Below are 19,047 nucleotides of genomic sequence, written 5' to 3' on the forward strand. Positions count from 1 at the left end.
AGGATAACCAACCAACTGATGAGATGGGTGGGACTGAGAGGAGGGAGGCCAGGCCAGAGGAGGGGGGGTGAGAGGGAGGAGGGGCCAGAGATTGAATTCCATCACCAGTGGCCAATGGTTTAATCAATCAGGCCTGTGTAATGAGGCCTCCACTGGGGCCCAGGGCTTAGGAGAGCTTCCTGGTTTGTGAACACCCGGAGATCCTGGAGATCCCGGGAGAATGGAGGGGGCTTGGGGACTCCACGTCCTTTCCCGACACCTCCCCCTGCACACCTCTTCCATCTGGCTGCTTCGGAGTTACAGCCACTTATAATAAGCCTGTCAGCTAGTTAGTAAGTAAAATGGGTTGTTCTTGTTTGTTTTCCTTTTTTGAGTTCTGTGAGCTGCTCTAGCAACGTAATCAAACCTGGAGAAGGGGTGGTTGGAACCTCCAATGGGGGGTAGGCAGTTGGCCAGAAGCCCGGGTGACCCCTGGGACTGAAGATCGGACGTGAGGTGGGGAAAGTGGGGGTGCAGCCTCACAGGGCCATCTGGGGAATTTGACCCTATTTGAGGTAGAGGGCGTCAGAAGTGAGTGCAAGTGTGGAACCCCCAGCTGGGGTTGGAGGGTCACTGGGTGATGCGGGGACCCCCACTGCCTCAGAATTGGTGATCAGCATCATCAGCCTCCACTTGCTGGTCTTGCCTTAAGAAAACAAGTCTTCCCTTTGAAATAACGCATTATTGTGGGGTTTTTATGAAACAGCAAAGTGAACATTTCATAATTTTGATGAAAGACTTGAAGGAAAACATCCAGAAGAGATATTTTATTTCATCTCAACTTAAAACGACTTAAATAGTGGCATAGTCCTTTCCGTTCTTTAAAATAGCGGGGTGTCAATTAGCCAATAATGATCCAATTCGGTTGTGTAATCACTCTAACCCCTGAAAGTATAGATGGAAACAGATTCACCTGGAACTGTTTTCCCTGCAAACTCCCAGCTGAAGCATAATAATGGTGCGCAAATTGCGTGGGTTGGGGCCCCATTAAGTCACTGACGACTGCAGTAGAATTTCTTGGCCGAATGTCTTCCGAGGGCGTGGGCCCCACAGAAGGAGCTGGTGCGTTGGTGCTGGTGCTCGGTCCTCCTGGCTTTGGCACGCTGCTGAGTGCCCTCGGTCACCCGGAGACAACAGAATGCTGTGACAAACATTAGCACAGGCTGTATCATGAGCCTTATTTCCTGGAACTATTTGAATCATCAACTTCTAAGCAGCCAATCAGACAAGAGGGGGAAACCATCCTTTCACAGTAGGGTTTTTTTAAGACTTTATTCATCTGAGACCCAGAGAGAGGCAGAGACACAGGCAGAGGGAGAAGCAGGCTCCCTTCGGGGGAGGGACTTGATCCCAGGACCCCGGGGGCACGCCCTGGGCCGAAGGCAGGCACTCAATCCCAGGTGCCCCTCAGGGTATGTTTTCCAACAACCGATGGAGAGCTTGAATTTTTTTTTTTTGAGGGGGGGCAGCAAGACTGGGTTTATGGAGCGATGGCATAGCAAGCTCCCAAAGAGGGAGGGGACCCAAAAGGGTTTCCACCCCTGAATTTTTTATGAAGCACCCCTTCTCTCTCACCGAAGTAGCCCTCAGTTTGATGGCAGAGATTCCCAGGAACACAGTGACAGTAGGCCTCCTGTGGCGCGCTTGGCATTCACTCTCTGGGTGACATCCCAGAGAGTCGGGCTACAGGGCCACTAGCAGACCTCTCTCTGGTGATACCTTCTTGTTAGCAGACACCCCCCCCCCCAGCTTCACTCCCCCCACATCACGCGGTGCAGCCTCTCAATACATGTTCCAGCTGGAGTTGATAGAGAAAAATTTGTTTATGTCCCCAAATCCAACATTGTAAACAAAGTGATACATAGTGATACAGAGGTCTCAGATCACCTCTAAAACCAATTAGGAGGAGTCAGAAGGACGGAGGGTGGTGGGACAGGCGCCAAGGCTGGCAGGCTTGGATGTCGTTAGATCTCACGAGTCCACTGTGTGTTGTGTCACTGATTCTAAGGTTCCCGTGAGGGCTGTTTTCTTCATTGTACATTCTCACGTGGGAGCTTGGCACTCACGGGTAGCGCGCAGGTGTTTTACTCAGTTTGATGTTGGGAAACTGATTGGGTTCTGGGAACTTTTAGGAGAAGAGTAAGTTCTGGACAACAGCAGACTGACCACAGTTAGGGCCTCGGGCTGGGGCTGGATTGAACATAGAGATTGTCATAAAAAGTAGTATCAAAGGGAGTTGAAAGTTCTGCATTTCTTCTAAAATCATATGGCCTGGGGCACCTGGGTGGCTCAATCGGTTAAGCTTTCAGCTCAGATCAGGATCCCAGGGTCTGGGATGGAGCCCCACATCTGGCTCCCAGCTCAGTGGGGAGTCTGCTTCTCCTTCTGCCTCTACCCCTGTCCCCACGTGTGTCCACTCACATTCTCTCACTCTCAAATGAATACATAAAATCTTTAAAATCATGACCTAACTTCAGCTCTTAGGGGTAAGTCAAAATATCTTGGAATAAATGAGCATCTTAGATGATCCAAGGAACCAGACATGGAAGGGAAAACAGGAAGTTTTGCAGCAACACTTAAGAAAGGTCACGTCCATATAAGAATATGAGCAGACATTTTGTCTTCAGGTAAAAAAAAAAAGGGGGTGGGATGGGGAAGAGTCTAGAATGATGGCAGCAATCTTGATGATGACAGCTCTTCTCAATGTGTCCTCGAATCCTACACTCCCCTATAGACAGCTTTCCCTTCTATTTGTACTGGTACCTCTTTTTCAGTTTCCTCCTTGAAATTCCCTTTGCCTCTCTCCTATGTTGGATTTTTTGTTTTCTGTGTCTTACTGGTTTACTATGTGATTTTAATGGGTCGCATCCTCCAGTGATTTCATCAGAAAAGGTCCATGGGAGGCAGGGTTTTTCAAAGTTTGCCTATCAAAAACCTCTTTATCCTAACCTGGTAATTTATCAATAATAGTTTAGCAAGGTATAGAATTTCAGTTTAGCCATTATTTTCCTCCTGAGCTTTCCTACCTTTTTTCTTTTTTAATTATTATTTCATGTATTTTTCATTTCTGGAAATGATCTTTAATTCTTTTTCAAAACTGCTCTTTCTCACAATTCCTTGTTTCCTAAAGATATTTTTAATTCTTTAGCCCTTTAAACTTGGTAGGCCTACTTGTTTAAAGTTCATAACTGATCATTCCAATATCTGTGGTCATTTAGATTCAGGTTTTCTGGTGCATGTCTGCTGGCTGCCAGATATTACCTTGAGAAAAAAATCCAGGAAGGCTGAGTGTGCCTTCCTAAAGAGCTTTCCATTTGTTTCTTCCAGGTACCTAAGGATATTGTCAGGAAGAAAGAACCACATCACAGTTTGAGAGTTCCTGCCCCACCCAGGTTACGTATGCACTGAACACAATTTCATGAGAAGACCCTCTGTGGGCACAACTTCCCCAGGTTAGCTTCTTTCCCTTTTCTTCCCTTCCTACTCCCCACGGCAGCACCAAGGTGGTCCTCCCCACAGTTCTCTGGGGTGCAGGGGAGGGGGAGGGCAAGTCTAGCTCAGGCTTGCCATTACTGCTCTGGTGTTCCCCTTGCCTCTCTGGTTACAAGCTCTAGTCCTGAGAATTCCCAACTGTCAGTGTCTTGAAGGCCTTTGAGGTATTTTTATCTTGAAAAAATGTATTTTATCCAGTGTTTTTCACTGTTTTCAACAGGGAGATAGCAAAGTTTCCTAGCCTGCCTTTACTGGAAACCTAAATGCTTTGTTGATTTCTTGCTTCCAGTATTACTGTTGAGTCCAAAGCCATTTGGATGCCTAATCCTTTATATACGATCAGGGTAGTTATTGTTTTTACTTTCTCTTTCTGTGAAAGCTAATCAACTTTGATGCTAGTTTTGTGAGATTTCATAATAATGTGCTTCAGTGTGGATCTGTTTCATCCATTGGACTGGGCTTCATCAGTGTGACCTTTCAGTCTGCAAATCCCATCCTTAGATTCTGAGAAATGTCCTTGAAAACCTGCACTAATGATTTACTTTGCTCAGTTTTCTCTGTCCTTCCAGGAATGTGTAGTAAATATTGTACCTTGGGGACTGGCCTTCTGTTATGGACTGAATGTTTGTGTGCCGCCCCCCAACACACACACACACACACACACACACACACACACACAATTCATAGGCTAACATCCGATCTAATCTAAGGCAATGGTATTAGGAGGTTGGGGCCCTTGGTAGGTCATGAGGGTGGGGCCTTCATGAATGGGATTAGCGCTCTTGTAGGATGAGGCTAGAGACTAGTTTGCTCTCTTTGCGCCATGTGAGGATATAACTATATGTCTGCCACCCTGAAGAGAGCTCTTCAAAGCTGACGGTGCTGGTACCGTGATCTCGGACATCCAGCCTTTTGAGCTATGAGACACATTTCCGTTGTTTCAAAGCCACCCTGTCAGTTTGGTACCTTTTTATAGTTCCTGAACTAAGATGTCCTTTAATTTTTGTAATCTTTCCAATGTTCTGCCTCTATTTTTGCTTTATTTTGTAGAAAATGTTAACTTTATGATCCAATTCCATGATTGTTTCATTTCTGGTGTCATAATTAAAATTTTTGAGGCCTCTTCTTATTGTTGTTTTCTAAATGTTCCTTTTTGTGGCATCCTATTCTTATTTTGCAATTGCAATACCTATGTCTGAAAGGGTCTTTTTTAACTTTAAAAAGTTTCATTTCCCTTGCTGGGTCTCTATTTTTGTAGGTTGCTCGCTTGTGTGCTTTTTAGTTTGTGCGGGTCTTGATCTTCCACAATGGAAGTTTTCCATGGTTGTCTAGTAATCTTTGTGCATTCATTCATGCATTCATTTATTCATTCTTTTTTTTTTTTTTAAGTAGGCTCCATACCCAATATGGAGCCCAATGCAGGGCTCAAACCCACCACCCTGAGATCAAGACCCAAGCTGAGATCTAGAGTTGGATGCTCAACTGACTGAGCCACCCAAGCACCCTTGGTTGTGTGTTCATTCTTAAGAGAGGGAGACTAACCTCCTGAATAGAAGCTCTGAACAGCCTTCAGGGTGATCTGGGATCTGCCATTTTATTAGGGAGACTCCTGTGTCCTGCTTTCACTCTAGCTGCCAAGTTTTGGGAACCAAATAGGGGACTGAAGGCTAGGGTGGCCAGTCACATGTGTATCTCATGGGCACACATTCACTTATTATTTTTATTTATTGTATTTGTGCCCTCAGGTATGTCTGGTATTCCTAGTACAGAGAATCTTTTATCCTCTCCAGGGAGGAAACCAGTGGTCGAGGGGAGGTTGTCTAGAGACATAAACTAGGTTGTCTAGAGACATAAACTAGTTAAAAGAAAAGTCATTAAAAAAAAAAAAAAAATAAAAAAAAAAAAAAAAAAAAAAAAAAAAAAAAAGAAAGTCATTGAGGGGCACCTGGGTGGCTCAGTCAAGCAGCCAACTCTTTTTTTTTCTTTAAAGATTTTATTTATTTATTCATGACAGGCACACAGAGAGAGAAATCTAGTACAGAGAATCTTTTATCCTCTCCAGGGAGGAAACCAGTGGTCGAGGGGAGGTTGTCTAGAGACATAAGTCTGGATATTTAATTCCTCATCCTCCTTCCCTTCATCCTGCTCCCCCCTTTCTTCTTTGGAAAAAAACATCTTTATCGAAATATAATTTACATACTGAGCAATGTCCAGACTTTCAGGGCGGACCTAACTGCTCCATGAACAATCCTCATTTTGGGACACCTGGGGGGCTCAGCAGTTGGGTGTCTGCTTTTGGCCCAGGGCATGATCCTGGAGACCCAGGATCAAGTCCCACATTGGGCTCCCTGCATGGAGCCTACTTATCCCTCTGCCTGTGTCTCTGCCTCTCTCTCTCTCTCTCTGTGTCCTCATGAAAAAATAAATAAAATCTTCAAAAAAAAATAAAAAGAATAATCCTCATTTTAGCCCATCCTTTACACTATTGTTCTGAAGCACATGGTGCCACTCGCTCTTGGTGAGCCTTGGGAGATTCTGTGGAGTCAGTGGTGTAATCAGACCCTGACTTGAGTGAGAGAAGGGTCACCTGTGGTAATGAAGTCTCTCAGGAGATATATCTTTTTTTATTCCTGTCCTCAGAACCTAGATGGAAACAGTCAAGTTAGTCTTGACATGCTTTGCCTTTGCTAAGGGGTCAATAGCTTTCTCTCCTGTCCCTCTTAAGAAGATGTGGGTGACCCTTCAGGACCCCAGACTTTTTGTCGGGTGTCTCATGTCCAGTGTCTGAGTCTCTGTCTCTTGTGTCCTGTCCTCTACGTGTCCCCACCCCATCGTCCTCCAGGACTCTGGGTTCCTGGTACTGACAGACACCCTCAAGACAACACAGGGCTTTGGCATTAGTTCATACTTTCCTGGTTTTCAAAGGATATTTATTGTATTTAATTCAGCAGTTCAGTGTTTTGTAACTGGAGGATTTTTCAGAATATCTAGTCCACAGTATTGCTGGGAACAATTCATCTTATTAAATCCTATTCGTCTTGAAGGGCTCAACTCAAAGGTCACCTCTTATGTAAAAGCTTCCCATACTTCTGGAGGAGTGACACCTTCCTCCCCTAAGCCTCCACAGCCCCTCATGACACTCCTACTCCATTGCTGCTTGGAAGGTGGCATTAACTGTGTGCTTATGTATTTGTCTCCACCACCAATTCTTTCCCCCCCGCCCCCCACCAGTTCTGAGCTCCACGGGGCAGACACTTGCAGATGCGTCTCTTATCTTCTGCATTTAGCAGCAAGCCTGCCAGCTAGAGGCCGGTGGGGGCAGGGAGAGGGAGACATTTAATACTTATTGAGTTAAAAGAAAAGTCATTGAGGGGCACCTGGGTGGCTCAGTCAAGCAGCCAACTCTTTTTTTTTTCTTTAAAGATTTTATTTATTTATTCATGACAGGCACACAGAGAGAGAAAGAGGGGGGCAGAGACACAGGCAGAGGGAGAAGCAGGCTCCATGCAGGGAGCCCGATGTAGGACTCGATCTCGGGACCCCAGGATCACGCCCTGAGCTGAAGGCAGATGCCCAACTGCTGGACCACCCAGGTGTCTCCCAACGCTTGATTTCAGCTCAGGTCCTTATCTCAGGATTGTGAGATGGAACCCCTTGTTGGGCTTTACACTCAGCAGGGAGTCTGCTTGAGATCCTCTTTCTCCCTCTCCAATGGCTCCCCCACCCCCACTCTCTCACTCCCTCTCTCTCTGAAATAAATAAATAGATCTTAAAAAAAAAAAAGGAAAGTAATTGATAATGTGCTAATGCCATAGCTCAAATTCTACTGAGGCTTCCAATCATGTCTGCTAGATATTTGCTGTCTATTTATTTCTTTATTGAAGACTACTTTTTTTTTAAAAGGTTTTATTTAGTTAGTTATTTTGGAAGGAGAGAGAGAGTACACACATGAGCACAAGCAGGGGGAGGGGTAGAAGGGGAGGGAGAGGGACAAGCAGACTCTAAGCTGCGTGGGAGCCTGACCTGGGGCTCAATCTCACGACCCTGAGATCATGACCTGAGCTTAAACCAAGAGCCAGATGCTCAACCAACTAAGCCACCCAGACGCCCCACTGATGTTCACATATTTAATGTAAACATGTGTTGGTGCCTTCATTCTGCCCCTGAAAACATGCCAAGTTTTTCTTATCCCAAGGTCTTTGTGCTGCTGTCTTGCTTGGAATGTTGTTCCCCCAGATGTGTACATGACTACCACGTTCCCCTTGTGTACATCTCAACTTGAATGCTACTTCTGGAGAGAAGTCTCCCCTAACTCCCCCGCCCCCCCACGTAGCACGTTATTCTATTTTCTCTTCTTCATAGCATGTATTACAGCATATGGTTCTATAATCACCTAAAATTAACTTATTTATGTGTTTAAAAAATAGATATATAAATGCAGTCTCTGTGGTAGCATCCCCAGAAACTAAATTAAGCCTGCCACGTGACAGATATCTAATGAGTAATTTGTTGACTGCCTAAGAGGTACAGACACAAGAGATTTTAGAAAATGAATAATTGGCCCCCACAGGTTCATTGAAAAGTTCACTTGATCAAAAATGGATATTCTTGTGAACCATTTTTGAGATTTATCTATGACAACTAGTCATATCTGCCTTTTTCTAGGGCTAAAGTTGTCTAAGTTATACCCTGAGGTTCTGGGGACCTCAATGGTCATGCAGTCATGTGTTAGAGCAGATCTGACCTTGCTTCCTAAAGAAAGTCCCGGCTTGGCCTGTAAGTAGTGCTAGCTTTGGTCCCCTTCCAGATGGAACTTGGTTTGGCCCACCATTTTCTTCTAAAGGATGCCCCCCCCCCCACCTATCCCTACACCTTGCCAAAATAGTTTGCAAGGTAGGAAGGAAGGGTGAGATTGTAGATGAGGGAGAGAAGCGCTGCAGCAGGCACGTGAGGAGTAGGTGGCACAGGTGCCAGGGAGTTAGAAGAGAAGGTGGGTCTAAAAAGGATGGGGGGTGGACAGCAAAGAAGACAGGCCTCAAAAATAAACAACTTGGGCCAACTTTGATATTCAGTCCAGGGTCAGCTTTGCCCAGAATTGGTTTGAAAAGCTGCAGTCGCTCTTATTTTGGCCAGAAACCTGCATGACAGCTGGGGAAGGAAGGAGGCTCAAGGTCCTGGGACTGAGCTTCTTACTGGGTAAAGAATACAGTGAAGCAGGACGTAGGTGTCTTCTTTGATTCTAAAAATGTTATAATCTCGGGTGTCTGGGTGGCTCAGCTGGTTAAGCATCTGCCTTTGCCTCAGGTCATGATCTCTGGGTCCTGGGGTCCAGCCCTGAGGTGCGCTCCCTTCTGGGCAGGGCATCTGCTTCTCCCTCTCCCTCTGATATGCTCTCTCTCTCTCTCTCAAATAAATAAATTAAAATCTTAAAGAAAAAGTTATAATCTCTGTAGCCCAATGACCATGCTGCCTCTCACCTGCTACAGGAAGCCAGGTCATGGTGTGAGCCAAGGTTTGGCTCTGCACGCTAAATAAATGTCCTTCAGAGGTGGCTTGGTCATGCGAGCCGTGCATGCACGTAGCTGCCAGCAGTGGTCCTTAGGCTGTGGTGCCCGAGGAGATTGGTTAAAAATGTCCATCCTCCCTCAGAGTTTCAGGTTAAACAGATTTGACGCAGGGTCCAGGTGTCAGCATTTTAAACTAGCACCACGGTGGTTCTGATAAAGGTGATTTGTGGATCACTCTTATAAAATTGGCTTTTGGAAAATAATAATCTAATATTTACTAAGTTGTTGCTATGAGCTGGGCATTGTGCTGATACCTTATATTGTGGTATTTCTTAATCCCCACAACAGCTCACCAGTTAGAAGGTACAATGGTGAGATGAGGAGATGGGCTGAGAGGTCGGGTATGGTGTGTAAGTGGTGAATTCTGGACTTAAATCTAAGGATCTTGGACTTCAGAGCTACTGCTCTTTCATTGGGCTAGGGACATTTTTTGAAATCTTAAAATTATTTGTAGGATTCCAGGGGCACCTAGGTGGCTCCATGGTTGAGCGTCTGCCTTCAGCTCAGGGTGTGGTCCTGGGATGGAGTCCCGCACCAGGCTCCCTGCTTCTCCCTCTGCCTGGGTCTCAGCCTCTCTCTCTGTGTCTCTCATGAATAAATAAAATCTTGAAAAAAAATATTTAGGATTCTGTGATGCCTAGCTACTCAAAGTGTGGTCCTTGGAGTACACGTCTCCTGGGAACTTGCTAGAAATGTAGAACCTCAGCCCTGCCCCAGACTTTGTGGATCAGAACCTCCATCTTAATAAGATCCCCAAGTGATGACTGTATACATTAAAGTCTGAGAAGCACTGTTACGATATATTTTATTTATTTATTTGTACCCCATCACATGCCACAATAAATTAGTATAGTTTCCTGTTATATATACTATGGAAATACCTTAGATCTTGAGCATTGTGATTCTGTTATGAGCCTTAATTTATCCATCCAACTAGTTATAGTTGAGCTAATTGCAGTATTTTGCACCCAGACTATAACAATTATTTATTTGATTTACCTGCCTCCAATCTCTCTCATCTTCTATCCATTTCAAGCCATCTTTTTCAAGGAGCGGAATATCTTATTGAAATAAGATTTTGGTGAAAGGCCTACACTAATAAGATAAAAATATGCTTCCTCTGGTTGAAATGTGGGCTTTGGGGTTGGGGGGGCAGGTGTCAGAGCTCTGTCCTCTTAGCTTCCCTCCAGTCCCCAAGATATCTCCTGTGAACCCCCAGGTGTCTGTGGAGCACAGATGACCACCTTTGGTCTAGTAGTGCTGAGGCATGGCATCATGCCTCTTTCATGATCAATTATGAGGTGCACTGCACATAATTTAGTAATAACTGAAGTGCCAAAGTTTGTGATAGGTTTAGTTTAAAATAACAGGAGTGGATTCAAGTCACGCTCTTGCTTGCATTTCATTCTGCTTTCTTGAGGTTGGAAACCCCTGTATTAGTTATGCGTGGGAATTCGGAAGACATGAACATGGTTGTCATGGTGGAAAAGGGCCAAGAGTCACGGATTTGGGCTGGCCTCCCTGTCGCTGCCTTAGAAATATCACCCTCTTTGCTTAGCAGCTCATCCCTCCCAGCCTACAGAATGAAGACCAATCCGCTCACCCCTGTTGAACCCTCTTGCCTCTTGTCATTCCTCCCTCAACTCCTCCAGGGCTCCAAGAGCCCAGTCCCCTCCTACCTAAACGTAGCAGGCCTTCCGTGGTTCTGTGTCTGCGCAGGCCCTGTGCCTTTGCCCTGGAAGTAGGAAAAGAAGTGGAGAGAAAAGCATATTCTTGACATTCAGTGTCTGCCTCTGATCCCTCCTGGGGTCCTGTTGTTCTTCCTGCCTTTGGCTCTTCGGTGCCCTGATGTGGGGCTCTCTCTGATCCTTTACACTTGTCTGTGAGATCTCTTCTTACCTCTGTACCTGGGATCTGGAAGGCAGTGAGACAAGTTAGTCCTTCCTTTTTTATATAAAAAAAAATATTTATTCATGAGAGACACAGAGAGAGGCCGAGACCCAGGCAGAGGGAGAAGCAGGCTCCATGCAGGGAGCCAGATGCAGGACTTGACCCTGGGGTCATGCCCTGGGTCAAAGGCAGCCTCTCAGCCCTGAGCCCCTCAGAGGCCCCAATCCTTCCATTCGTAGTGGAGCCAACCCAAGAAAGCTGTCTCACTCACTAGGGTTTTTAGATCCTTCTTTTCCCCTCTTGCTCAAGGTGACACTGGAAATCCTCCTTTGAGTAAATGTAGAGTGCGAGGTGCTCTGCGGGGCTTTAACCTGCCCTGAAGGTTTCCCCGCTTCCAGTTTTCCTGTAGCCCAGAGGATGATTTAGGCTGATTCCCCCAAGAGGCCGCAGGACTTTGTCACTGATCACTTTCCATTCACAGCAGGGTCGCATCAGGAATCTCCCCCTCGGGGAGAGACCGCAGAGCTCCGGCCTTGAAAAAAGTAATTGAGGAAAGTAATTCATGGGTTTGGAAATAGGAAGCGACAAGAGGTCACTGGTCTGGGGCAGCGGCCCTCTGGGGACGTGGCCTGTGTGTAGTTGCCCCACCGCCCCTTTTGATTTACTGTGTATATATTGTCTAGAAAATTTGTATTTTATTTTATTTTCCAATTCAAAGAGGGAGGCAAATTTTAGACCATTTTAAGCCGCAGCTGTGGAGCCCTGGCACCTTCGGCTCTGCTCTCCCGCTGGCACGAAGGCGCAGTGGGGCCCCCGGGTCCCCGCCGCCCTTGCCGCCTGCCCTCCCCCGGCCTCGTGTGTCCTCCCCCCCGGCCTCCCCCACGGAGGTTTTAATTCTGTTAAAAGGCTCCCACGGCGGCCGTGACTCAGGCAGCTCCGCTCGCTGCAGAAACCCAGCGCCACTTAGTATTCCAGCCGTTGCAGCCCGGCTCGGGGTCGCCCCAGGTCACCTGCAGCGGGGACGCACCTGCCGCTGCTGGGAGATGCCCACATCCTGGCCCGGCCACAGTGTGACCCCAGGCCGCCCCCCGGGCCCCCCAGGCACCACAGGCCAGGCCGCCACCCCAGGGCCCGCAGCCCGGCCCCCCCCACTCACACCCCATCGCTCCCCGGGGAGCCCGACTTCAAGAATTATTTGCAGGTGCGAGTGAGTCCCAAATGGTGACCTGGGAAACTGAGGCAGACAGCACCTGGCTCCAGGGGAACAGAAGACAAGCTAAAGGGAAAGAGACACTGGAAGCGAATTTTAAGGGATGGACTGGATGTGTCCCGATGCCGGAAAGGCCTGGATATCCCAGCCCCAGAAGCATGTATGTAGGGGGAGGGATCCCTGATAGCAGCGCCATGAACCAAGGTAAAGGCCAAGAGGCACTGGATTGGGGTGCAAGGAACGAGCTGCTTTAGGTCGTGTGTGCAGTGCCTGGGCCGGCGTAGGCCTCAGATGACATTTGGGGTTGGAAATAGGAACTCGTGAGTCAAGGGCGCCTGGATGGCTCAGTCCGTTAAGCAGGTACCTTGGGCTCAGGTCATGGTCCCAGGGTGCTGGGATCAAGCCCCGCTCAGCGGGGAGTCTGCTTCTCCCTCCCCCTCTCTCTCTGACCCCCAGCCCCCCAGCCCTGCTCATGCTCTCTCACTCTCTCAAATAGGTAAAATCTTAAAAAAGAACAAAAAGAATTTCATGAGTCAGTGTCTGCAGTTCGTGGCTAAAGCCAAGTGAGTTAGTGAAATCACCTAAGAATGTGCAGAGTGAGAAGAAGGAGCCCGTGACTGAATCCTAGGAGCAGCAACATTTAAGGATCTGACCAAAGTAAAGGAACCTAAGGGAGTCTCTAGAAGGACTACAGAGCAGAAGTGCGTGGTGGACAGGAGGCCCTACTCCGCAGAAGCCATCTGTTTCATTTTTGCCTCCCTCATACCTGATGTTCATTCAGATTATCCAGTTTATCTTAGAAATGAGTAGTAAAGCCAAAAGTTGATGTGTGTCCAGGTTTAGACTTATTTCTCTTTATCCGTTTTAAGACTCATGACACTGCCTGGATCTGGATTCATGGCTTGCTTCAAGTCTAGGAAATTCTTAACTATTACATTTGAAAATACTATTTCGTGTACATTCTTTCCTTCTGGAATGCCCGCCAGGTGTACATGGACGTTCTTCACTGACTCTCTTGTGGATTTGCCTGTGCCTTTAAAAAGATGCTGGTTATCCTTTATGCAGCCCATCTGGGTATTTTCTGTACAAGAAGGATTTCCGGTTTGCCAAGGCAGACCCATAACCAGCAAGTGGAAGGGTAACAGTCCCCTAGGTGTGACTGCATAGGTCCCTCCGTTCCCCAGATCTTCAGAAGGAAGGTCATTTGCATACCAGACTCCAACTAGACATTCCAAACATTCGATACCCAGCACATCTGACACCTTTGCTACTTGGGTCTCAAACTTGCTCTTTTGCCTCTGTTCCCCATCTCAGTTAATATCGTGCCCAACCGCCCAGTCTTCCAAGGGAGAGCCTGAGTTTGCTTTGAGTTGTCTCTCTCCTTCACCACGAATGTATCTTCTCCTCTCAATTTCCATGCTAATTCTGAATCATAAGCTGCCACTCTCTTCCTTTGCCCTAGTCAGCTTCCTTCTTAACTGTCTCCTTATTCTGTCTTTTTTAAATATATTTTTTAAGATTTTATTTTATTTATTTATTCATAGAGACACACACACAGAGAGAGAGAGAGAGAGAGAGAGGCAGAAACACAGGCAGAGGGAGAAGCAGGCTCCATGCAGGGAGCCTGATGTGGGACTCCATCCCAGGTCTCCAGGATCACACCCCGGGCTGCAGGCGGCGCTAAACCGCTGCACCACCAGGGCTGCCCTGTCTTTTTTTTTTTTTTTTTTTTTAATAAAGACTTTATTTATGAGAGAGGCAGAGACATAGGCAGAGGGAGAAGCAGGCTCCTCAAGGAGAGCCTGATGTGGGACTCGATCCCAGGACCCCGGGATCACGACCTGAGCCAAAGCCAGACGCTCATCCACTGAGCCACCCAGGTGTCCCTGTCTCCTTATTCTTTCTGCTGTTCCTACCCATTTACCCAGAGCTTGTGAAACCATCTTTCTGAGACTTGAATCTGGATATGTCACTTCCCTGCATGGAAAACTTAGCTAAGTCTCTGCTATCACAGAATAAAGCTCAAGCACTTTACACGGCAGTAAAGACCCTAAAACATTTGCCTTCACTGCCCACTTTGCCCCATCTCGTTTCCCGGCCTCATCACTGCTTATGAATGCTCTGTTCCCCCTGTGCTCCCAGGGGAAGCAATGTGCTCCCACGACTTTGTTCAAGCCGTTCTCCTTCTCTACAATATCCTTTGTCTTCCTTTCCATGTTGGAAATCAAGTACTCATTGGTTAATTAGGTTTAGGCGCCACAGCCAAATTCATCTCTCTCATCTGGTGTGGACCTGAGTCTATAGAGTTCATCACAATACGTCTTGCATTTGCACACTCATCTCTACATGTCAGTGGAGCGGCAAGGTCCTTGAGAACGTGAAACACCCTATATTCACCTCTATCCTGTCTAGTAAAACATTGGGAGATTAATAGGCAGGGCTTGAATTGAGTTGTAGGGACCCATGTCTACTAGTTACAGACAACTCTGAAAGGTCTAGAGAAATAGAAGAAATTATATATTTATGCACGTTTTGCATATATACATATATGTGTCATATGTATTCTGAAATACTGGATTTTTAGGAAAAGTATGTAGCCAGGTAAGAGGAAGTCTAGTGCCAACTTTCAATCCCCCCACTTCCAGCCCCCAGGAAGTCCTCTTAGCATGATTTTGCAGAAGTGATGGGGAGGAGAAAGCCGTGACCTTATCCACTCTCTCCCAATCAATATTCAAGACAAAGTAGGGCAATTGACAGCAATGACAGATACTGGTAAGCAGCGGCCATGGGTAATCATTCTCCGATCTGTTGAATGGCAAGACTGATTCAATATTGAAAGTAAGAAAAGAATGAAATATATGAAATAGAAAATATATGAAGTATAAAATTATTAACAGACCCTAGTCTTTCTTAGGATCCTATGAAGCCAGAATTCATTACTATTCTCCAACACATATCGTTACTAAGGATAAATGAGTGAGCAAGGGGTGATTTTTATCTTTTTGCTTCTCGTGTAGTGGGCAAGAAGGTTTCCTTTTAAATTTTAATTCAATTTAGTTAACATATAGTGTATTATTGATTTCAAGGGTAGAATTTAGTGATTCATCGGTTGCATATAACACCCAGTGCTCGTTACATCACCTGCCCGCCTTCATGCCCATCACCCAGTTATCCCCTCCAGCACCCCTCAGTTTGTTTCCTAGAGTTAAGAGTCTCTTATGATTTGTCTCCCTCTCTGTTTGTATCTTACTTTTCCTTCAATGGGCAAGAGGTTTTAAATTATTCCAAGAGAAATCCACCTTTAACGACTCTTTCAAAATAATATTTCTTAAATTAAAAATGTTAATGGTTTGTCTGCTTTGTATGGGGTGTTGTAAATAAAAAAAAAAAAACCACCCAAATCCAAACCAATTAGTGGAATCTAATTTAAAAAAAACAACTCCTTCTTCTTTCTTCTTCTTTTTAAATAGAACTTCTTTAAAAAAAAAAATACCATTGTTCCTATTTATTGTATTGTTTGGTAACTTAACAAGAGGCAATTTTTCAGTTGGGAGACTTGAAAAACATCTGGAGATATTTTTCATGTTTAGATCAAATAAATTCTCAGTTTAATATCCTGCTCGAGCTTTGTAGATATTGTTTCTTCCTTTGCAGGTTATCAGATGACAAATGCCTCCCGATACAAGCCTTATGCCCTACAAAGATCGCTCTGCCATGTCCTCGGGACAGTCTTTCGTGCATCCAGAACACGTTAAAATGTTACAACTTCAAGAAAGCAGCGGACCTCTCACCTTTCAGGTTAGTTGGTAGGGACAGGAAATTTAAAGCAGAGGTAAAAACAAGGATGGGACAGGTTAAAGAAGAGATGATGAGCAGAAAAAAAAAGAAAAGAGGACAATCTATCGGTACAAAGCACATTCTTGTTAAGTCATTGAAGGGATGTGTGGGAAGCTGAGGGCTTCCCTGGTGTAGACTTGGAGATAATGCAAAAAAGGGAGAATCTGGATTAAATCAAATCTCTCCTGATGGCTTTTTGGTGATCACTCCGAAGTGTGCAGTTCAATCATGTGATTCAAGAGCCACGAGATGGTACTTCGACAAAGATGACTGAAATTTGATGTGTTAGAAAACACATGGGGAAGGTCACAGGCCAAATTCATCCCAAGACTGTTCTGGGAATTATTGGAAAGTAGGCATTTTCTCCCCATGGGTGGCTGAGAGTGGTAGGATATATGGGAATCCCTCGCTATTCCAAAGTTTGCATTTGGCCACTTCACTTTTAAGAAAGATCTACATTAGCACTTGTTTCAAAAGACATCTAAAGAGGGTTTTCACTTTTACAATAAAAGGCAAAGGCTAAAATAGCCTTCGGGGTTTGTTTCGCAGTGAGTTGTGCTAGAAGCTGCTCTCCTCCAGCAGTGAGGGGCGCCCTGCCAAGCTCCTTCCCAGAACTAGGCTTGAGCATCTCAGCAAGCAAACCTCCGTGGCTTTGACCTGCGTCTGTGAGCATCTCTGCTTTGTCTCCATTCACAACGTGCATCTGTCAGCAAGATGTGTCCTAAGGTATCAGGAAAGCCCAGGAGAGAGTACTTGGTTGGGGGGAGATGTCTAGGAAGGCTCAAAATTTTTTCTTCTTCCCTTCATGGCGTTCCAGGTTGCGAAAGATTTCACAGGAAAGCTCTAGTTTCAGATACCAGGGGAATGGGCAATTTCCCCTATGCTGAGCCTCCCTATGGAGAAAGTATCCGTGACCATGAAGATAACAATAGAGGAAAGCAGAGCTGAGAAATGGAGAGAAACTGAGTCCTCATTTTAACTTGGCAGGCAGCCACACCTGGACACTTTTCATTTTCATGCGTCAATAAATGTCCTTTTTGGCCTTAAACCCATGTGAGGTAGGGTTGCTGGCATTCACTTGAAATAATTCTAATTTTAAAAAATTTCCAGAAGCAGAATTGCATCATCCAATTGCTTTCCCCAGAAGCTATATCAAATACTTCACCACCATCAAAGGTGTTCCAGTGCTTCTTCCGTTGCATTTCAGCATTAAATGTTGTTACTCTGAGGATCTTTGTCTATTTGATCTTAAGTTTTGTGTTTATGTAACTACTAGTGAAATAAAACTTGTACTATTTAACAAATAGCATATCCTTTTTCTATTGCAAATTATCCCTGTCTTGTTTTTCTTTATCAACCAATGGCCTAGAGGTTGATTAAAATGACTTACCCTTTGACACTTGTGGAATTAATTTTTCCTCTGGATCTGATACTTTAAAAAATAACATTTGTATTTTTCTGATTATAAAATACTATTCTGGCAGAAATTCAGAAACACGGTAAAAATAAAACATAGGAGAAAAAACTAAAAGTCGCTTTTTAAAAAACATTTTATTTGAGAGAATATGCGCAAGTGTGAGAATGGGGAGGGGCAGAGAGAGAATCTCAAGTGGACTCCCTGCCGAGCATGAGCCCAACTGGGGGAGGGGGGCTGGATCTCACAGCCTTGAGATCATCTGAGCCAAAACCAAGAGTCAGGCACTTACCAAAAAAGTCACCCAGGTGCCCTAAAAATCACTTTTACTGCTACTGCTCCAGTATACTATACATTAGAGAAGCTCCCTCTAAATTTATATATTTATTGTATTTAGTAGAATATAAACGTATGTGTGTGTTTATTGCTTTTCAACTTGTTTTATCACTTAAGATTTTATCACAGGAATTTCTCCCTTATCATTATTCCTTTTTGTTTTTTTAAAGATTTATTTATTTGAGAGAGCACAAGCATGGGAGGGGCAGAGGGAGAAGCAGACTCCCCGCAGAGCAGGGAGCCCGATGTGGGGCTCCATCCCAGGACCCCGGGATCATGACCTGAGGCAAAGGTGGACACTTAACCCACTGAGCCACCCAGGCGCCCCATCATTATTCCTCTAAATAGGTCTTGGACTCTTATCATTGAAGAACATTAAAGAAAATGTTCGTATTGTTTCCTTATACTAAATACCTAGAAATAGAATTGCTGGATCAAAGGAGCTGCACGTTCTTAGGGCTGTTGTTATCTACCAAGTTTTCTTCTAGAGAAAGTAGAGTGTCTAGTTGATAGTGTCTTTGCCAAAATAGCATTATATTTATTTCAATCTTTTCCAGTAGTGAGAAAGTGGCATCTAACTGTTTTATTTCTTTGGTTACTAGTGAGTGTGAATATTTTTTTAGTAAGTATATTAGTGATTTGCATTCCTTTCTGTGATCTTCTGTGTCTATTCATTTCATTTGCCTTTTTCCCCCCACTGTGTTGTTTTTTTCTCATTAAATTGTAAAACTGGGACACACCTGGGTGGCTCAGTGGTTGAGCGCCTGCCTTTGGCTCAGGATATGACCCCGGGGTCCCAGGATCAAGTCCCGCATCGGGCTCCCTGTGTCTCTGCCTCTCTCCCTCCATGTCTCTCAAGAACAAATAAATAAAATCTTTAAAAATTTTTTGTAAAACTGTTTCATACATTAATATGAGCTCTTGATTTTATGTATGTTTCAAGTTTTTTTTTTCATTTTATAATTTGCATTTTTTTTCAGTGCTTTTTTTTTTTTTTTTGCTATGTTTAAAATGTGTGGCCATATCTAGTGAGATTCCCATTAGGATTTCTTCTGTTGCTTTTTTTGCTTAGGAAGATTTTCCTTATGCAAAGATGAGATAAATACTAGCCAATATTTTTCTCCAGTATTTTGTTGCATCATCATCATTTTGTAAAAGATTTCATTTATTTATTTATTCATGAGAGACACAGAGAAAGAGGCAGAGACACAGGCAGAGGGAGAAGGAGGTTCCATGCAGGGAGCCCAATGTGGGGCTCCATT

At 45.0% G+C, this 19,047-nt stretch overlaps 1 long non-coding RNA gene across 1 annotated transcript; it reads left to right on the forward strand.

The window, feature by feature from the left end:
- Positions 1–1,297: 1,297 nt before the first annotated feature.
- LOC112652274 (uncharacterized) lies at positions 1,298–17,339 on the forward strand. Its single transcript, XR_007401667.1, has 5 exons — positions 1,298–1,451; positions 3,367–3,491; positions 15,853–15,996; positions 16,585–16,761; positions 16,853–17,339. It is a non-coding gene; the product is annotated as an uncharacterized LOC112652274 (long non-coding RNA).
- The last annotated feature ends 1,708 nt before the right edge of the window (positions 17,340–19,047 follow it).

Source organism: Canis lupus, chromosome 13 (assembly GCF_003254725.2).
Source record: "Canis lupus dingo isolate Sandy chromosome 13, ASM325472v2, whole genome shotgun sequence".
In the NCBI taxonomy this organism is placed as follows: domain Eukaryota; kingdom Metazoa; phylum Chordata; class Mammalia; order Carnivora; family Canidae; genus Canis; species Canis lupus.